The sequence below is a fragment of the Nasonia vitripennis genome (genome assembly GCF_009193385.2).
Source record: "Nasonia vitripennis strain AsymCx chromosome 5 unlocalized genomic scaffold, Nvit_psr_1.1 chr5_random0006, whole genome shotgun sequence".
NCBI classification, from domain to species: Eukaryota; Metazoa; Arthropoda; class Insecta; order Hymenoptera; family Pteromalidae; genus Nasonia; species Nasonia vitripennis.
Window position 1 is genome coordinate 705,574 of NW_022279657.1, and position 20,771 is coordinate 726,344.

Genomic DNA, 20,771 nt, shown 5'->3' on the forward strand with positions numbered 1-20,771 from the left:
GGCTCTTGTCTCGAAGTTATTCAATTCAAAGTCACCCATACAAGATTCCGACATTATAGAGCTGATTAACGACGTTGTCGCACGCAGGAAAAAACACTGAATCAGACGGAAGTGCCCATCGGACGTTTACCTTTCGCCAAATTCATCAAGACAGTCGATACACCGATAAAGCTGATTGGAAACCTTGAAATAGTGAAAATCGGTAAAAATTTGACAGAGCCGAATAATACAGCGAAACGACGACTGCCTAGTAAACAGAGTATCGACGCGTTGATGGAAATGCACAACGCTAGCAGCAGCAGCAGCGAATCACCGCCATCGCCTGCTTTGACGAGAAATCGAGCAAAGAACAAGTGGCTACGTCTCGCAAACTTTTAAGCATGTCGTTGTCGTCGTACGAGATGCAATACTACAATGTCTCGCACGAGGCTGGTTACGCGGGTGCGAGAAACCTCGTGCGCGTAAATCGAAAAGGCAAATTATTTAGCGCGTCTGACAAGCGTGAGAAAAAACGAATATACGAGTCGCTTAGTAATCAAGACGCCTATACTCTTCACAGACCCGTTAAGCATAAATTTTCGCTAGTTACAATGTCAGCAACATCGATGCGTGTGGGAATGCGATTTGCTTCAATTAACCACGATCAAAGAGCACAATGACGGATACTATTACCTAATTGTAGTGGTGGATGTATTGAGTAAACACGCGTGGCTGGAGCATCTACGCGATAAAACAGCCGCCAACTTTACCGCAGCCTTCGGACGAATACTCGAACGCAGCGACAGACGCCTCTCGATACTCTTACAATCCGATAAGGGTAAGGAGTTTGTAGGCTAGACGTTTCAGGAATTTTTGAAAAAACGCGACATCAAATTCCGTATAGCTCAAAATCCCAATATCAAAGCGGCTGTGGTGGAAAGACTAAACGTAAGCGCATGTGGCTATACTTTTCTCACAATAACATGCAGCGTTACATCGACGTGGTGCAGAAAATCATCGACGCTTATCATATGCAACGCAGCGGTACGAAGATGCGACCCTGTGACGTAAGCATCTACAATGCTGCGAAAGCGCGCGAAAATTTAGCGAAAGAGCTCGTCTGCAATCGACTTATAAAAACCGCGAAAAGATGGCGTGAGGTGTAATGAATAAATACTGCCCGGATCTTACGTACGCATTAGTCGCACGAAAAATACTTTCGAGAAGGGGTACGAGAAAAACTTTAGCGAGGACGTTTTCAAGATTAAGCGCATATCCAACAGACAAAATTTACCAACGATTAGCCTGGAAGATTTGAACGGCGAAGGGATTGACGACTTTTTTTATCACGAGGAACTCGCACACGTTGGCACGAAACGCATGTCGGACGCTGCTGAGCAATTGAAAACAGAACGCGTAATTCGTACAAAGGGTCGTAGCTCGAAAAAGCAGCTACTCGTTAAGTGGGCTGGCTATTCGGACAAATTCAACTCGTGGATCAAGGAAGTACAAAATATGTACTTATATGTACATACTTCTGAAGTACAAAAAATGTAAAAATGAACCAAAACAATTTTTACCTAGTTCTGCCTAGCAACAGCTGTATAATGTACTACAACCAAAACGCCACCAGCTGCTTTTCAACGCAGCTCTCGCGCGAGCTTAGACTCAGCGGGAATTGGTCCGTTGCGCTCGTCGAAATTCACGTGCCGAGCACTGCCACGCACATTCAAGAATTGGACGCCTTTTACACGTTTAAACAGTCGGAAAACGCAAAGCAGGAAACGCATTTTTTCCGCACGGTATTTACGACAAGATCGAGCAACTAGCCAACGAAATAAATAAATCAGCCGCCTTTCACGATCATCTGCGTCTCGAAGTTGCACCCTTTTAAAAGGGCTACTACATGCTACAGCGCAAGTGTGTCTGCGTTGATCAGCATCAGACAACGTTTAACGAAAAAATTTGCCGTATTTTCGGTTTCGAAGATTTCGAGACTCGGTGAAAAAACGGTACCTTTGTCACATCGTCAATGGGCAGTGTTGTCACGCTAGGAAGCAGACCAGCATCGCTTTTCCGAGCTATTCCCGATCAGCTCTACGTGTACACTGATATATGCCAGCCACACACTGTAGGCGACACTCAAGCTGTTCTACTGCGTATAGTTTCCGTGGATAGTGCAACGTACAAATTCGGCAGTAATATCGTGGGACATTTTGCACCTGCTCGTTATATTCCACTTTTACATCACAGTTTTTGCTCGATTGTTATAGATATAAGAGATCAGCACGGAGTGTGAATACCATTCGAATATGGAACGCGGATGGTTACGCTTCACTTTAAACATAATCGCTAGAGAAAGAGAGAGAGAGAGAGAGAGAGAGAGAGAGAGAAAGAGAGAGAGAGAGAGATTAGACTAGATTAGATTAATTAATTTTATTGGCGTACATTATGTTGTACGATTCAATATGTACAGCAGAGTAGTAAAAGTACAAAAAAGTTTGAGGTATCTGTTTTAGTAGGTGTGTAGTGTAAAAGTATGCTGAGGTGAAGATGGGTTAAGCGAGAGTGAGCAAGTGTGTGCATGTGCGTGACTGTGTACACGATGTTTATGTGTTTATGCGTTTTCGAGTTCGAAAAAGTAATCTTTAGCTAGTTTCTTGAATACTGCGATGGATGTAGTGTTACGGAGGTGTGATGGCAGGTTGTTCCATAGGTATGAGGGCTGATATGAAACGAGTTCCTCAGCGTCTCCGTCGCGAAAGTAAGGATATCCAGAGGTGTCACCTCCCCCCTAACAGGCCGGAGTGCTACGCGAAAGTCGAAGTAGGCCAATACGTATGATGGTACGGCAGTGTTAAACATTTTTCGTAAGAAACAAGCAGTGAAATACTTCCTGCGTCCGGCAGTGGTAAGCCACTGCAGCTCCCGCCTGTATGGGGAGATGTGCTCATCTCTCGTTACACCAAAGATGTACCGAATCCCCGTGTTCACGAGCCTCTGTAGTTTTAAGTTGAGTTCGTGCGTTAGGTCACAGTATACAAGAGAACAGTAGTCTATAAGGGGAAACAGGAGCGTTTTCACTAAGTGCTTGCGCAATCTGAGATTGGTACTTTTTCTGAAAAAGTACAGCCTGTACATTAGCGAGTTTATTACACACTTACACACTTGTGTAACGTGCTCCTTCCACATGAGTTTAGAGTCAAGCACCAATCCCAGATTACGCACAGAAGATTCAAAGCTGAATTGGGCACCCCCAATGTTGATATAGGTTGATATTGAAGGTATTGCATTTATGTAGTAGGGGGAGCCCAGGACAATTGCTTTGGTTTTGTTGACATTGAGTTTTAGCCTGTTCTGTGCAGCCCAGCCCATTGATAATAATGCCAATAAACTTTGCAAAAGAGTAATTTTAGTGCAGAAAAACAATGATGTTCTAAAAATTAATAATTTATTATACAATGTAACCTAAATTATCCGCGGTGAAAATATAAAAAATATTATTTACTTTTACTGATTTACTTTTATCATTTGATAAACATTTTTTTCTAATACATAAACACACGAAAATCTATCATCAACATATATTAGATGTCACAGGTATATGCAACAACGCTATCAAGATGCAATGGCTATTATGAGAAAATTTTATAGCGGACCAGATTTATTCATAACCGTTACATATGGTCCAAAATGGAAAAATTCAAATCTAATTTTGAAAAAAATTTTCAAGAAATTATACGCTCTAAAAAAACTTTTTCTAAAAGTAAAATCCTTGTCAAGAAAAAGACTAATACAAGTAGTGAAATCTCTAAGTTTAAAAATGCCGAGTGTTTTTGCTTTCTCTTAGAGGAAGCTTTGTAATAGTAAAATTTTTTTCGCTGAAACTTCATAGAAACGTATATGAGGTATTTGGAGTTCGAATCATACGTTTTTAGAAAATGTCGGTGCGCTTGTGTGTGTGCATATATGTATGCCGGCATAATTCTGGAAGTGCGTGACCGATCGTCAAAAAATTTTACGTGCACTAGCAAGATTAATGCGCGCTCTACGCGCTCTGCTTTATACTAAACATTTTTATAGGTTAGAAACAAACTATCACGCGCGTCCCGCCATCTATCTTGTAATCTTATTGAGAACGAATAGAATGATGATTCCTCTCTTTTTTAGAGTAGGATATATATTGCAAGATTTACAAGATTGACCGTTCCGTTCGATTGTTATGATAAAAAAGGTGATTTAAAAAAAAAATTAATATTCCCAAAAATAAATGTTCAAACGTTTTGAAAAAATTTATGACAGTAAAAAACGATGATATCTATTCGCTGTAATAATTTGAAGCCATTTTGGCCACTAGTTTTCAAGCTAAAAATCGAAAACCAAAAATGGGTTTATTATGTCGTACGATTACAGGAATAAAAAGACTAATTAAGTTTAAATTTTGAAAAAGGATAGATCTTTTGCTTATCTAGGCTAATTTCTTTTCGCAGTTTATAAACCGATCAGTTCAAAAGATATTAAGACTCAAGTTCTTTGTCTCTCAACCTGTATGCCCTGCGCGACTGAAAATTACTATATTATTACAATTTTATGACTTGCTAACTAAAAATCAGACTTGTTGAAGAAAATTCATGGTTTTATAAGGTTATGAGGATCCTATAGTATTTAAAATATTGAGGTTTAAATTTTATCATGAAAATTATATGATTTGATACTATGACTAGTGGACGAGAACAGCGACCGTCTAACAGCTAGTCGGAGCGATTGCAGTCCACTCTTTAAAGTGTTACCATTTCCCTACTTTAAAGATTTTAAACGAATCTTTCTGATGACCACAGTCTTTTACTAAGAAAAGTACTTCTTCGGTAAAATAATTAAGATTGAAAATATTCAAAAAAAGTTTAATATATTGTATATTTGAACAATATTTTATCAATTGGAACTATAAATTTAGTTGGAGGAAGCTACGTTTTCTTTTTGCTATAATATACGCATTAAAATATTTATATTTGTTTTTCTTCAAAACAGTTAGATATTTTCATGTGGACAGATCTGTAATGTAACTAGTCTTCGCGGCAAAAATAAAATGTACTAGTCTTCGTGTCAAATCTGAAATGTACTACTTTTCGTTAGGAGCGACGTTATACTAGCGTCACCGTGGAGTCACGTTACACGGGACTCTACTCGGCGCGTCGCGTGTGAACGCGCCTTCCTCGCGCCTCAAAATGAAGACAGTAGTGGTGCGCGCTAGTGGTGTACGCGAGCGCTTTCCACTACGCGTGTCGACCCAGCCGGCCCATTATGAGTTAAATAGAAATTTTTTGTTAATAATCTAATAATTTTGCAACAAATCAATATATCGATCCAAATAGTATTTTTAAAGTTTAGGTTATAAGGGATTATAAGAAAATTGTTATAAATGTCATCGTCCACTATTTTTGGGGGTGATAAAAGGGGTAAAGTAATACACCTTTCAAAAATCGATTTTTTTTGTCTCCTCCTTATGGTGTATCTCAAAGAAGAATAGAGATATTGATACAATCTTTTTATACTTGCCAGAAATATGTATAAATATATAAAGGAAACATTATCAAGCCATTAACCCCTATGTAAGGGGTGCAAATAAGGGGTAAGTCGGTGAAAAATCGACGATAAATATTGTAAAGGGTTTTCGTGGTCGCTGAAAATAATTTTGACAACTATTACTTCTCACCTAAGGTATGGCTTACCCTTATTATCCCCGACTCTAGGGAAGGAAATGAGAGTAAGACATTAACAAATCGAAAAATCGCCAATAGATATTGTAAAAAGTTTTCGCGGTCGCTGAAAATAAATCATATTTGATGAAGGTTTGTATTCATGTAAAGCTGAAACTGATTTTTTATTTTTCTTACCTTTTGCAATATACATTATCAAATTTTCAGCTTCATTTTGATGATAAGAGAAGTTTACATAATAATTCTGAACGATTTGCATTCACATTTACTAAAGTTATTGATAAAAACCAATTAAAAATCAAGGCCTTTGAAAAAGTATCATGCGTACACAGCTTAGGCTAAATCAATAATGAAGATTTGGACATGCATTTAGACCTCTACTAAGCAGAAGTATACATTTTTTTCTTCAGAACTCTCATCGTTCATCTGAAATTAATCAAAAATTTATTAAACAATAAAAACATTCAAAAATAGTCTAATTTAATAAATTTATGGGTTAATGATTACACAAACAATATTTTGAAAGTTTTAAAACAACACGTATTAAAAACTTATTTTTTAAGGGGTCCAGCTTGGGTTAAATCCTGCAGAAAAAAACAACAAAAAAATACTCGTCTAATATAAATTTACAACAAGTACAATGTGAAAAATATTAATTCAAATTATTAGCTACATATACAACGTATGGACAACAAAATTGCATTAATATTTTTTAGAAATGTATTTTATAAGGTCTGAGAGGTCACGTTTAAGGTACATTTTAAGCCCAGGTAGAGTAAAGAAGACGGTCCAGATCTTTTACCAAGCCGTGGAAAGCAACTAAAAACACTTATTTATATAGTAAAATGTCATAAATTTTGGTCACTGATTTTGTATGGTATACATATATGATATTTTTCAGTAGGAATAGTGTATATTGTAAATATTTTCAGTAGACATATGTTTTTAGATATATGTTTAATTTACACAAAAAGAAAAAATTTATATCAGACGAATATTCTTTTGTTTTTTTGCAGGATTTAACCCAGGCTAGACTTCTTAAATTAAAAAATGTTGTTCAAAAAGATTTTAAATTTTGCCACCTGCTTAGCACAAACAGTTAGAAGCGTGAGCGGGTTATGTACACAAACAATGCAAAGTAAATAAATTAAAAACTAATAGTATGCTAGCTTTAAACTCATTCGCTTACGCTCGCTCGTTATATTCAAACATTGATTCAACTTTTAAACATATATATTACACAAATTTATAACAATAGAAATATGAATCAAAAACAATAATAAAATAATATATCATTATTAAAATATAATTTCATTTTAAAATCAGAAGTAATAACATCATAACATTAAGGTAGTTCGGTCCTTTTAGCTGCCGAAGAGTGGGGAAAGCGCCCGGCACCGCGCACCAGACCCCCTCTTTCCGCGCACTTCCTCGCGCAGCCTATAAGCTTGACGTTATGTTTGTGTCACTCTTAATTTCTCAAAAACAAATTCGGTAACACAATTTGAAATTTCGCGTACAGATACTTAAGATTTTTACCAATATGTCCCGCAGTTTGTTATTTTGTTCTCTTATTGTAAAAGAAAACGCACTCTATGTTAACTGACTATTCTCATCGACTTCCATAAGAACCCGTGTTTAACCTCCTAACTTTGAACCCAAATATTATCAAATTAAGGTCTGTAACAAATATCGGAAAAAATCGGAATAGTTCCTACACTTTATGACGAACATAATCTTAGTGTTTCATTTTATTCTGTTATTTCTCGCATAACCACCGAACCTCCTTAAAACATAATACTTATTATATAAATCTTCTACACTATATTAAAATTTTATATTGGGTCGATTTTGTAAAATCCTTCCAAAAATCTTTAAAAAAAAATTAAATCTATCTTACGGTAGAAATGTTCTTTGAACTTAAATCATTCAGGTTACCGAAAAAAGGTGCCAAAATGCATTAAATTTCAATTAGTTTTTAGCAATTAAAGAACTTCAAAAATGTATGTCCGTCCGTCCACCTGTCTGGATTTTTTGCATTCATGCATATCATAAGATGTAATCAGTAGATTTGATCCAGATAAGAGGGATGCTGCGATTATATATTTGTGCAGATATGATCTTTTTTTCAGAGCTCTGGGATTGTGAATATCAAATGATGAATGTTGTATATATTCATGCATATTACAAGATGTAATTTGCAGATTTGGTCCAGATGAAAGGGATGCTGCAAATAGTTATTTGTGCAGGCATGCACTTTTTTTAAACTATATGTTTGTAAATATAGAATGACAAAAATTGTAATGTAATCATTTTTTTTTTTATAAAGAGCATTTAAATGAGTTTATCCGTAGGGAAATATAAATTAAGATTAAACAATATAAATTTTGTTAAATAAACCGTAACTTATAATAAAATAGATGTGAATTTTTAATATTTTAACGTTTTCATCAATTATCTATAGTCATCCTTATTGATAAATCTTAATTGAGATCTCTACTATTAGGTATACTGCTCTATTAGGTTTACTTCTAAAATACTCTTATAAAGTTTGTTATAATTGAAAATTATTTTTTTAGTAGTAAAACCGTATTCAAAAATAGACGCATTGAAGCATTCTGAGTAATATTTTGATTTTAAAATATTAGACATAAACATTTCAGGTGAGTAACTCATATTGATTCCACAATCAATAAAGTGTCATTCGATTATTGACAACTGAATATTATCTACTTATGAAATTTAAAAAATCAACTTTTTCCATGTGTATTGCACGTTAATTTCCGATACAGGGGGTAGAAAATGTGCTTGAACGCACACGGAGCGTGCGTAATAGTGCATTTTACGTACACTATATTTATTTATTTACCAGGGTAATACAAGTAATACATAAGTTATACATGTAATACATGTTTGCTAACCTCCGGACATAATTGATATGTCCGAGGCAGCCAAAACATCCTATAGAGGTAGACACAGCTACCTGTACATAGGTATTAAAATATATTTTAAATTCTGACTTATTTAATAATTTAGAAAAGTATTAAACAAAATGATAATGAAATTAATTGACCTTTATGTAAGGATATAAACTCTAGATCTAATTCGATCTTGTCATTTCGTCCCTGACTCTACCTTTTCCCGCGCTTCTCTCATATTTATCTCTCGCGACTAAGCTGCGTAGCACAATACTCACGACGCCTCCGCAGGCTCACGTATTCGAGGACGAGTACGTGTAGCGAACTGCGCTACAGGTCAGGCTTCGTACAGCCTACAAGAGGCCTGCAACAAGCTGCTATAATTTCCTCTCGCAACACCGTCGATGGATGGATTTCCCATCAACGTTGAATAAATAACCCCGTTATAACTGTCGTCAAATAATTACAAAGAGTTTAAAAACATTTTTTAATATTGAAAATTTATTTCTATATTATTCTATAATTTTAAAACCGGTCCTGCGTACTAGTAGTTATAACTACTTTTATAGAATATTGGCTGTATTGAATATATTAATTTATACTCGACGGTAATTAATTCTCGTGGAACGTTTTTGAAATCGTGCTTTTGATTGGTTAGAATTTATGAATCTGGCAACCTGATTGGAGCATTTCAAAAACGTTCCACAAGAATGAACTATTATCGAGCGTACATCTAATATTTAACAGTATATTTAATAATGACACGTCAAATAATTAAATACCATTACAATTAATTTGTAAATCGCGAGCGTTTTTTGCTAGTATAAATTAAATTCAAAGAGTGTATTTTTATTGAGTAATATTATGTAGTTATTAAAAAAAAATATATATTTTGATGCGATGTGATGTATTAAACATAATATCGAAGGGATTAGATTTTATTTACGACGGACAAAACATCAAAGAAAAAGGACTAAATTTAACGTCAAGACAACTATACCACTGTAGACGATAAATGGGAAATTGCGAAATGTTCGTCATGATGACGGTTATAGTTTTTTAGATGTTCTTTACATCGAGATCTGACGATGAGATGAATTAATTTAAAAAAAGGCGTAATATGATATAGATGTTGATGTCATGTTAATTGAACTGCTTCGATTGGTTGTTAGACTCATGCAACATATATACAGGGTGTTTCATTTTAATCCGACTACGTCAAAAAACCATGGAAAAACTAATTTTAACGAAAAATGGCCTTAACAAAAGTTGAAGGGGGTAAAGGGGGCCATCGAATGACACAAACACCTATGACCTTGAACTCGATTTTCAAAGTCATTTGAGGGTAATTGTGATTTTTTTAAATAGGAACCTCTATTTTAGACCTTGGAATCGGATAGAGCGGAAAAAATTACGTCGCAAAGGATATTTTAAGTTTGCTTTGGTGACCTTGAGAAGGTCAATGCATCAAATTTCAATTAGTTTTCAGCAATAAAAGAACTTAAAATATGTCCGTCCGTCCGTCCATCTGTCTGACTTTTTTGCATTCATGCATAAGATGTCTAAGTTAAGAACACTGAAGTCCAAAAATATTAAATGAAAAAGTATATTAATGTAGTAATATAAGTCATATTTCGTGAAGCGCGTGGTAGCATAGCATCCGGCAGGGTAACTTGGGTACGTTATTACATTAATAATAATATTAATTATTTTGATTTAATGGTTAAGTGTTAGCTATTGATTAAATATAAGTGTATATATTTTTTTTATCATACGTGCACGAAAAAGGCCACTTTCCATGCATGTAAAATGAATGGAAATCGAGTTTTTCTTAGTAGCGGGAAAAAACTACTCCCTTTGGGAGGAAAAAGTTTTTCCTCCCAAGGGAGTAAATTTTTATGGAAATAATTTTTATCATATGTACCTGTCTATACCATTAAATAGTTTTTTATTTATAAATTACATCAAGTTTTCTGGAATAAATGCAAAAAAAATCCGAACGGACATTTTTTAAGTTCTTTTACTGCTAAATAATATTTAAAATTTAATACATTTGATATATTTTTTTTGTAAGTTGAATGATTAAAGTTTAAAAAAACATTTCTACTATAAAATAGATTTAATTTTGTTCTTATCAAGAGTTTTGGAGGGTTTTTACAAAATTGACCGAATATAAAATTTTAATATAGTGTAGATTTTTGCAGATGCAGTGCTTATAATATGCAGATCATAAATGGTTTTTCTTTAAATATTATTTATAAGCATTTTCATGATTTTATATTTATTGAAAAAAGTTGTATTTTTTAAAGATCTACAATTTTTCTCTTTAACTTTTTTTGTAGAATGCTTAGAATTCGAGTTAGAGCCAAAAAACCGTTTTTAGCGATTTTTGGAGGCGACCGCATTCTGCGTATACATGCAGAATCAAGCCTAAAATAAACTTAGCACCTCACTGTTATAAAGGCAGTTGGCACACACATTTTTAGCCCGATTGGTAAAAAATTACCTGAGATATCGCATCTCACACATTTTTCGCGCACAAAACTATAAGGCACTTCCGTGTCGCGGTCGTGCCTAAAAACCGGAGAAACATTGAAATAATAGTAAAAAATTATAGTTTGTCGCAGTTTATTTAAATAAATTTATTGTATACTAAACCAATGTCGTGTAGTCTTACTTTTTTTTAATTTTAGTAACTTGATTGTTTTTTTGCTACATTTGAGAGTGTTAGGGACAATTTTGAGAAAGACCTTCCCCCAACAATAAAATGTTAACCAACGGGTCGGCTGCTAATAATACTCATACGAATATTCTTCCTATGAGAAAATGGTCGATGGGAGAATCGCAAAATTGGAACCAAGAAAAGAAGGAGATTCAAAAAGATTGAAATATTTATAATGGAATCTTACCTTTTTAGTTGAGTGGTCCGTGGATGCCAATCGAAAGATCCTTCAAAAAAGAAACCAATGGAATTCGGAAAACAAAATAGTAGAATTAAAATTCTTGGTATGAAATTGTGAAAGAAAATTGGAATTCAATATCTACAAGAAGTAATATTAAAAAGGAACGATTGTTTAAAGTAGAATGATCAAAAGTTAAATCATGTTTTTCGGCTTTGCCTCGATTTTGAAAAAGTCGTGCGGGCTTTCTCCGTCGCGTTATCCGAAGTGACCAAAAGAGCGCGTGGACGCAGGTCAAGAAAAAGAAGATGGCCGCGCGCGAGTTTGCAGTCGACAATGCTACTACTTACAGAGCGTACCTTTGACTGAGGATAAAGAAAAATAGTATACGATACGCAGCCACAATATTGGATTCCCTGGCATGCGTTATGACGCCCTCGGATTCGCCTCGGGCGTCATTTTACAACAAAAGCACTTTGCAATATTTTTCGATAATTTTTCGATTTTTTACCAACTTACCCCTTATTCTCACCCCTAACATAGGGGTTGATGGCTTAATGATAATGTTTTTTTTTTCTCTGAGATACACTATAAAGAAAGATGCTCGCGCGCGATACTCTTGTCTCGCGGTATATCTCTTTCTCTCTCCCGCCGCTGGCTGTCGCTATGCTTGATGCGTGGAGAGTGTGCGCACTCGCCTCATGTTCGCGTGCGCTCTTCCGAACTTCACTAAGGACAGGAGACATTAGACTTCCCATAGCTTAGCCTCTGGCGCGGCAACAGTCGTGTTGAGCTCTACTGCATTTACAAATGCAGGACAGTACAAACAATCTACGAGTGCAACACAGTGTGTGCGTGTAGCTGTGCCAGCTACACGTCGCAAACATTTAAAAAGTGGGTCTCGGTGAAATAACCTTTAAATTTCTTGTTTCAAATATCAAACAAAGTATTAACTTGTTTCTTCGTATAAAATCTGGTATGAACAATTACCCATGTTGTGAATAAATACATATTTTTATTACGTATGTAATTTTTTCATTTAATAAAATGATGTACATCTGCATATTCTTATTTTAGACTACGGTTGCATACAAAAATTGATTGTTAAAATCCATAGATTAGAACTAGATATATAAGACTTGTAAGGTAGCCTATTTTTAAAAAAATCTCTAAGTCGGCACCTCTGTAGCACATTTATGCATGTACTAATCTTAACATAACCAGACCTAAAAGTAAGCTCAAACTTAGTAGAAGAGCACCCTAAAGATTTGTTCTGCCTTAGGCTTTGTTTAGAAATAGTGACTTCTTTCCTGACGTCAAATTTGGCTAAAATCAAGCATAATTACACGCAATATGCTTCTATTCCCGACGTTAATAGTACATTGTGCAACTAGGGGGGAAAATTGGCTTTTTCTAGCGAGTGCTCAAAACATCACCCCCGCTAGAAAAAGCCAGTTTTCCCCCCTAGTTGCACACCGTACTTTTTATGATAAGTGCACGAATAGGTCACTTACCATGCATATGAAAGAATGGGAAATTCAAGGATTTTTCAAAGTAAAACAATAGTATATTGAAAATTTTCAAAAAATTTTGCTGGTAGAGATGTTGACGATAATATTTCCAGAAATAGTCAAGATTTGTATGAACTGGGTAGATTACAGTCTCAACACATCGGTAGAAATCCCATCTAAAATGACATGAATTCTGGAATATTTCTAGCCAGATCTGCTAGAAGTCGTCTGCAAGAGTTGCGGCTACATAACATAACCTTGCTTTTTTTTATGGTTCGTAGAATTTGGATGTGCGATCGACTTTTGATTCGCGTGTATACATAATATACATGTATCACAGATACACCTATGAATAATATTATACCGAAAATTCTCGTTTTGAACAATTTCACTGTTTTAAATTGCTCACATTTTTTATAGGGACGGTCATTTTCGACAATTTTTTTTTAAATTTAAGATCTCGGGCTAAGCTATTCAGTAATGCCGGAAAAATAATGTTTGCTCGGCCAGGTAATAAATTACCCGGGGCGCAATAAAGGCTATTATTTGGTAACTATTTGTAATTGTGGCTTATTATATTTGTTATAATATTATTCATAGGTGTATCAGTGGTACACCTTTTAATAAAATTATAACAAATATCATAAGCCACAACTATATGCGTTGGTATTATGTAGCGTCTGTCGTGACAAGTAAACGCATGCGCAAAAGGTTATAAAATATACGTTAGTGCGGTCGATCCGAGTTATCGGCGAGATTTCTCGAGTATTTCTAGTCGGGATTCTACCGGATGAATCGGCCGAGCCGCTAGGATATTCACTGGTTCAACCAGCCAAATTTCTACCAGGGTTAAAAATTTTAAAAATTTCGAAAATTTTGGAAATTTTCAAAATACTTATATAGACACACACATCCATCGCATAGGCTGCAGAGTGAGGAAAAAGCTACTTTCTTGTGAGGAAAAGACTTTTTCCTACCAAGGGAGTAATTTTTTCCAGAAAAATTTACTCCTTTGGGAGGAAAAAGTCTTTTCCTCCCAAGGGAGTAGTTTTTTCCCGCTGCTAAGAAAAACTCGATTTTGTATTCATTTTACATGCATGAAAAGTGGCCTTTTTCGTGCACGTATGATAACAAATATTATATTTGCAACTCTCTGCGTATGGGGTAAATAGATTTGGAGTAAGTCACAACCCGGTCTATTCTTATTTTTTTCTTAGAATAGTTGTACTTACTCGATAACACTCGATGTTGGCTAAAACTCTGCTGTTGTAGCTGAGACAGTCATCTACAGGATTGGGATTAATAAGGAACATTTATAATTTATAGACTTTACTATTTATTTAAATCAAATCGCGACTTAATCCTGGTAGCTCTGTCACCTGACAGCCTGGAGCGTCGTAGCCGAGTCCAGTTTGAGTGATTAATATCGACTTATCGTACCTCGTATTTGGGTATAATCATTAACTCCGCTTAGCTACTTATTCTACGCACTCATCAATTTTGTGCTTACTGGTTTATTACTGAATTTTGCAATACGCTTCGCATGTTTGGCTTTCTTACGCTTTTCGATTTTGTTTTGTCTTATGACGGTGAGCCAGTGACTTGTTCTTCTCAGAGCTATCACTGTTCACCTCGTTCTGCGCCGTGTTGGTTGTGTTTAGCGGAAAATTCGCGATCGCGTCGTTCGCGTGTGTGCATTTGTTCGAGTGTGTGAGTGTGCCTCGAGGCGATAGTTTTAAGGTTTGTTGGCGAAGGTGTCCACGTGTTGTACGTGACTCCTTCGGGGCGAGCGAACAGCGGCAACACCCCTTGTTGCCCTCGTGCCAAGCGTCTGGCTCCCCGAGACGTCGGGGCGCGCTTGGTGCACGGTTGCGGACCATCCTTTCGCTCCCCAGGCCCGGCTTCCAGACCTCCAGGCCAGGACGGAAGCAGCGGCGGACTACGACGAGGCCTGCTCAACGCCCTCTTCAGCGGCGGTTTTTGTGTTCGTCTTTGCGGTAAGAGAGCTCTCTCTGCGTGCGGAAAAGGTACCTCGCGTCTTTGCGTTTGCGTGCGTTCTTTCACTTGAGTTTTTTCTCTTTTAGAGTCACTGTTCTCTTTCTTTTATTTGTATAGTTTCCCTTTCCTTATTTTCAATAAAGCTTACACTTGCTGAGGCTTTTCCCTCTAAACCGTGAGGGTTTTTACGCCAAAGCAAGTGGTTTTGTGTACCGCGAAATCGTGTGTGTTAATTAAAAAGAACCCTTCACTCACTCAACCCTTTCCTTTTGTTGGAAGTCACTCTGAGTTCTTTCACTCGTTCCAAGATTAATATTCACTGTCCCAAACCTCGAATACAAGATGAAGTGTTAAATACAAAAGGAATACATTTGACTGTCAAAGATCTACAAATTTTTTATGAAAATTTAAAAGCCAAAGATGTTGATTGGATGATGCATTAAACAGCTTTGTAAAGCTATTACGAAATAACTATCGTGGGTGCAATTGAAATGTTATCTATCTATTTTATGTAAAGTAATATCAATTAAGTTGTGTTTCCGATTATTAGGTTATTTACTTGAGATAAATTGTATTTACGTGTCATTATTTTATTAAAATAATGAAGCTAATCGATTGCTTATAAAAAAGTACTTGTTATCCATATTTTATTAAAGAGCAATATTTTATTTGTTTAGCATACAATAGTTTCCTTCAACTTTTGTCTGTACTTACTATACGTTTTACTTTTGTGTTGCAGATGCTATAGTAGATATTCTCTATGAAGTAAGTTCACCTTGGAGAAAGAAGGTTTTTCAAAGTTTATTTTTTTTTTCTACAGAAATAATGAAACAAGACTTAGCCGCGTGGCCTGAAATGATTTTTATCCATACCATCTATAACTTGTTCAAACGTAAATTGCCTTTGCTTTTGATGCGTGTTTATGATACAATAGGACTCACTCATATTATTGGTGTTAATCTGCTGGCCATTTAACAAAAAGACACTTTAAGACGGCGGCCCAACCAGGTAGATAGGAGAGCAGTAACAGATAACATTTTGTCGCCCGAACGTAGCAAGTGTGACAAAAAAACGAGTGTGATAATCAGTCTGCGAGTGTGCGAACCTACGTTCTTAGCAGACGAGCGTGCGCGAAATTCAGAGTTTCGCACACGCTGTGCGTGAAATTCAGAATTTTGCGCACGGAGTGTGTGAAATCTGTATTTCGCGCACTAGTGTGAAAATCCGGCATTTCGCACACACTAAACAGCTAGGAGAAATCGAATTTCGCACCCAGAGAGTAAAAAATTTATTTGTTCATTTTTCTTCCATATCAGGTACTCCACCGGATCAGGAGGGTAAATCTCCGTTGTTGGTGGGGCTATCTGTTACAGACTCATAATGAGATAGCTTCTCACATATCAGTCTGAAGTGGAGCAGGCGTAGTAGATCACCCCTATACATCTCCCGATACACACGAGCAGCTCTCCTCTAGTGGATCTCCCACTTAGAGGATAGGGAAGGTTTGCGACAACTCAACTGTCAGATGCGGAGTGGTCTCAGGTCCGTCATAGTTCTTCGAGTGTGTTTCTCCCCTTCTTATTAATCCTTCGTTGATCGCTTCAACTTTAAGAAGTTTGTTTAAAAATTTTAAAAATATGAATGGTGACATATGCAGAAAAATCGAGTGCTTTATGGCAAATAAACATTTAGTTGAAAGAGCAGTCATAAAAGAAGTATTTCCAGGTACTTTTTTGTACATGTGTGTTCCACGTGCTCAAAATATTCTCAAGAACAATTACTACCTGCTTTATGGAAATAACGCCTGAAGCTAGAGACATAGCACTTGACTTGTTAGATAAGTTGACGAAAGTACTTCAAGAGATCAATATGATCATCTTTATAAGATTTTTTGTAAGGTGGTTCCAGATGCAGTACGTAATTATTATTCCTATTGCTAAATCTCGCGTGAGATCTTACATGAGATCTCACCTGAGATCTTATATGAGATCTGATGCCAAAATCTCATCTGTGATTTTGATCCGGAAGCTGCAAGATTCTCTTATTTAATCAAAATGATTTTGTTTATGTTGGGAGTCGCCTATAAGGCGGTGCCTCCGCTCAGATGAGTTCAATAAACTAGGTTTTAAAACGTTTTTCCGATTTTTAAAAGTTTCTCATTTGAGATCTCACCTGAGATGCCACCTGAGATCTCAGGGGAGATTTCAGATGAGAAATTTTTAAAAATCGTAAAAATGTCTGAAATGCTTCGAAACCTAGTTTCTTAAACTCATCTAAGCGGAGGCACCTTCTAATAGGCGACTCCCAATATAAAAAAAATCATTTTGATCAAATAAGAGGATCCATCAGCTTTCGGGCCAAAATTACAGATGCCACTTTGGCATGAGATCTCAAGTGAGATCTCACGTGAGATTTTGCAATAAGAATAATAATAACTGGCGCAACATTACTTACAATTAGTTATGGACAAGATGCTTACTTAGTAAAAATTACTATAGAAATTATACAAATAATCCAGTGAAATCAACGAATGCTCGCATGAAAGATGAGATTCCTTCATACAATACTCTAGTACAATTTGGAGAATGTTTCTCCATGTATTATAATTGCAGAAATTCAGCAATAAAAATGCAACTGGATAAAGATAATTACAAATATCCCATCCGGGGATATGCGCAAGGTTCACCAGAATATTTGTACCAAGTTTTTATTTAATTCATTATTTATCCAACCTCTTCAACAAAGTTATAGTAGAATTCTCTAGACGTAAACCTATGTCATTTACAGAAATCAATAACACTCTTTAAGTGTGTTGGATATGACACGGGTATGCTATTTTGAGTTAGTGCAGAAGTATGTGAATGTAATAAATATACATCAATCAAGCTACCCTGCAGACATATGTTTGCTGTACGAGAATATTTTAGACTACCCCTTATTCAGAAAAGCCTTTGCCCAGAAAGATTGACCATGCAGTATAACATAAACAACCAAGCAGAACTCCAATCAACGCTAAGGATACAGCGTTGCTCATTACCTTCTTATACCACCCATGAAACACCATCGAAAAAACCAATGGAATTTTCTACTAGCCCTGGTGAAAATAATTGGGTTTGCCAAAGTGTGCCAAAGTCTACTAAAGTGTGCCAAAGTGTGCCAAAGTGTAACAAAGTGTGCCATACTGTGCCGCACTGTGCCAAAGTGCTCAAATTTGGAAATTTGCTATACTTTGGCATACATTGGCACACTTTGGCACACTATTAGGCAAGGCTGAAGGGATTTGAAACTGCCTTATTGTGACATAATTTGTTACAGCAAACCGATTGTGCGATCATGTAAAGGATGATGAGCAGATGAAAGGGTATTTTTCACTTGCATTTCCGTTCCTTATCGTTAGTTATTAACAATTTATTGTAAAAAATGCGATTTTTGTCTTTTTTTGCTTATAACTTTAAAACTAAGGGAGCTATTGGTATGCCTAAACGAGATGATTTGTAGAGAATAAAAATATCTAAGAAATAAGAGGTCGAACGCCTCAATCGGATAATTATATTGAGATAATTAGGAAAAACCAAAAAATTAGGCGTTTTTTCGAAAATTCATAGCTCCGTCATTTTTTGAGCTAGAGCGCTAAAATTTTAGGAATAAGTAGCGATTATAATGTTCTTTATATGTGCAAAAGTTGGGTGCTGTCGGATTATTAGTTTGCTCAAAATCGCGATTCAAAGTTTGCGGTGCGTTTCTTTCCGGCAGCTCTGTATGCTCTATCGTAAGCCCGATTGAAATTTCAAAAAAAGGGTCGAAAAGTTGACATCGTTCACTACAAAACCTAGATTTCAGTTTCTCGCTCTGCTCCTCAGTATGTGATTCCTCTGATTCCATTAACCTGAAATGAAAAAAAAACGCATTCAAATAGCTACAGTAGATGCTGAGATGTTTTTTTTTCGTGAACTTTACGACGGTTCTTCGCATGCTTCCAGACGCTTGATTAAAAAACTGAAATCTACGTTTTGTAGTGCATGATGTCAACTTTTCGACCCTTTTTTTGAAATTTCAATCAGACTTACGGTACAGCATACAGACCTGCCGGAAAAAACGCACCCCAAACTTTGAATCGCGATTTTGAGCAAACTAATAATCCGACAGCACCCAACTTTTGCACATATAAAGAACATTACACGACACGGAAGTGCCTTATAGTTTTGTCATCGAAAAATGTGTGAGATGCGATATCTAACGCAATTTTCGACTGATCGGGCTGAAATTTTGGGAGGAGTCTTCTCTTGCACAGACCTAAAAACTAATTTTTTTTTTATCCCGATCGACAACGTTTTTTTAAATTGCGGGCACAATCTGTTCAATTTTTACGTGTTTTCTGAATAAAAATTTTGGTGTTACACGATTATCTCTAAGCGACTTTTATCAATCGGGCTAAACATTTGTGTGCAAACTCCCCTCGTAATAGTAAGGTGCCAAATTTATTTTGGGCTCGATCCTGCATGTATACGCAGAATGCGGTTACATCCAAAAATCGCTAAAAACGGTTTTTTGGCTCTAACTCGAATTCTATGCATTCTACAAAAAAAGTTATAAAGAACAGTTGTAGATCTCGAAGAAATACAACTTTTTCCTATTTACACTTAAGCGTGAAAATGCTTTTAATTCGAGTTAACAGGCCAAGATTGATTTTTTTTATAGCAATAAACCCGTATTCATCATAAAACTTTAAAGCTATACATTATACATAAAAACCTTAAATGTAAAAGTTGTAGATATTCTAAAAACACAACTTTTTACCGTGTCAAATATTTTTTTAAAACGCTTATACATAAACAACAACCCTAGAAACGATTTTTGGTACATATAATTGAATAACGATTTCGGTGTGACACGCCCTATCTGGCTCAAAAGTTTTAATTGATTGCCTGATGCTCGCGCAAGCATGAAAAGAATATAACCTATATCATTTTTCATATATACGTAGCTCCTGAATCGCATATGGGGTAGTCAAATCGACAGAATGTTAATAAGTAACATACACGCATGCGCAATACAATAAGCAAACAACATGGGAAAGACAAATGATTTAGAGGTTAGCGTATACCCTATTTTTTGAATTAGTCTCAAAAAAATAATTTGGTTAAAAAATACACGATTTATCATATTTAAGTGGATTCTCTAGAAAACTGAAAAAGCTAAGACAACTTTTTTCGATAGATTTAAGTTCAGTAGACAAAAATTTGTGAGTCGCATAGTTTTTTTCCATAAAATATTATAAATATTGAAAAAGGCAAAGATTTTATCGCTAAAATCGCAAAATGGACCTTTTTTCCTTGGATTTTGGGGCCCCCGAAAACTATTGTGGGCCTTCCCAATATTTTTCTCTTATTCCACTTAACTCAAACTATACTCTAACCAAATTTCATCCAATTCCGTTCACTCAATCGTGAGATATTAGGTTTTAATACAAAAATAATTTTTTTTTTCACACCGTTCGCCGTGCCGCAAAGTACGACTTATGCCACTAGTATCGTAATGTACTATTTTACTCACGCTAATGTTGAGTCTAGCGTAGGCTGTCGTTGTTGCGTACGCTGAAATTGGTCTAACGTACGTAAAAGTTGTTACGTATGCTAAATAAAAAATGAATCGCGTCTCGTAAAAGCATTTTTTAGAAAATTTCGCATTTGCTTATTTCATCTTCGCGTACGCTGTCGCAATTTTCCGGAAGGATTTCTTAATGGTCGC

General features: G+C 35.9%; 1 protein-coding gene across 4 annotated transcripts in view; it reads right to left on the reverse strand.

Annotated features, from left to right (window-relative positions):
- The window catches only part of LOC107981563 (tetraspanin-1), a 172,291-nt gene that overhangs the window by 117,373 nt on the left and 34,147 nt on the right, over nucleotides 1–20,771 (reverse strand). Inside the window, exons 2-3 of one of the 4 annotated variants that reach the window (XM_031933074.2) lie at nucleotides 11,524–11,563; nucleotides 5,874–6,122 (exon numbers count right to left, since the gene is read on the reverse strand). The exons of 1 other annotated variant lie outside the window; for it this stretch is intronic. The gene's annotated coding sequence lies outside the window, so the exon portion shown is untranslated. The remainder of the gene's footprint in view (nucleotides 1–5,873; nucleotides 6,123–11,523; nucleotides 11,564–20,771) is intronic. 2 more of the 4 variants (XM_031933073.2, XM_031933075.2) reach the window with 2 other exon arrangements.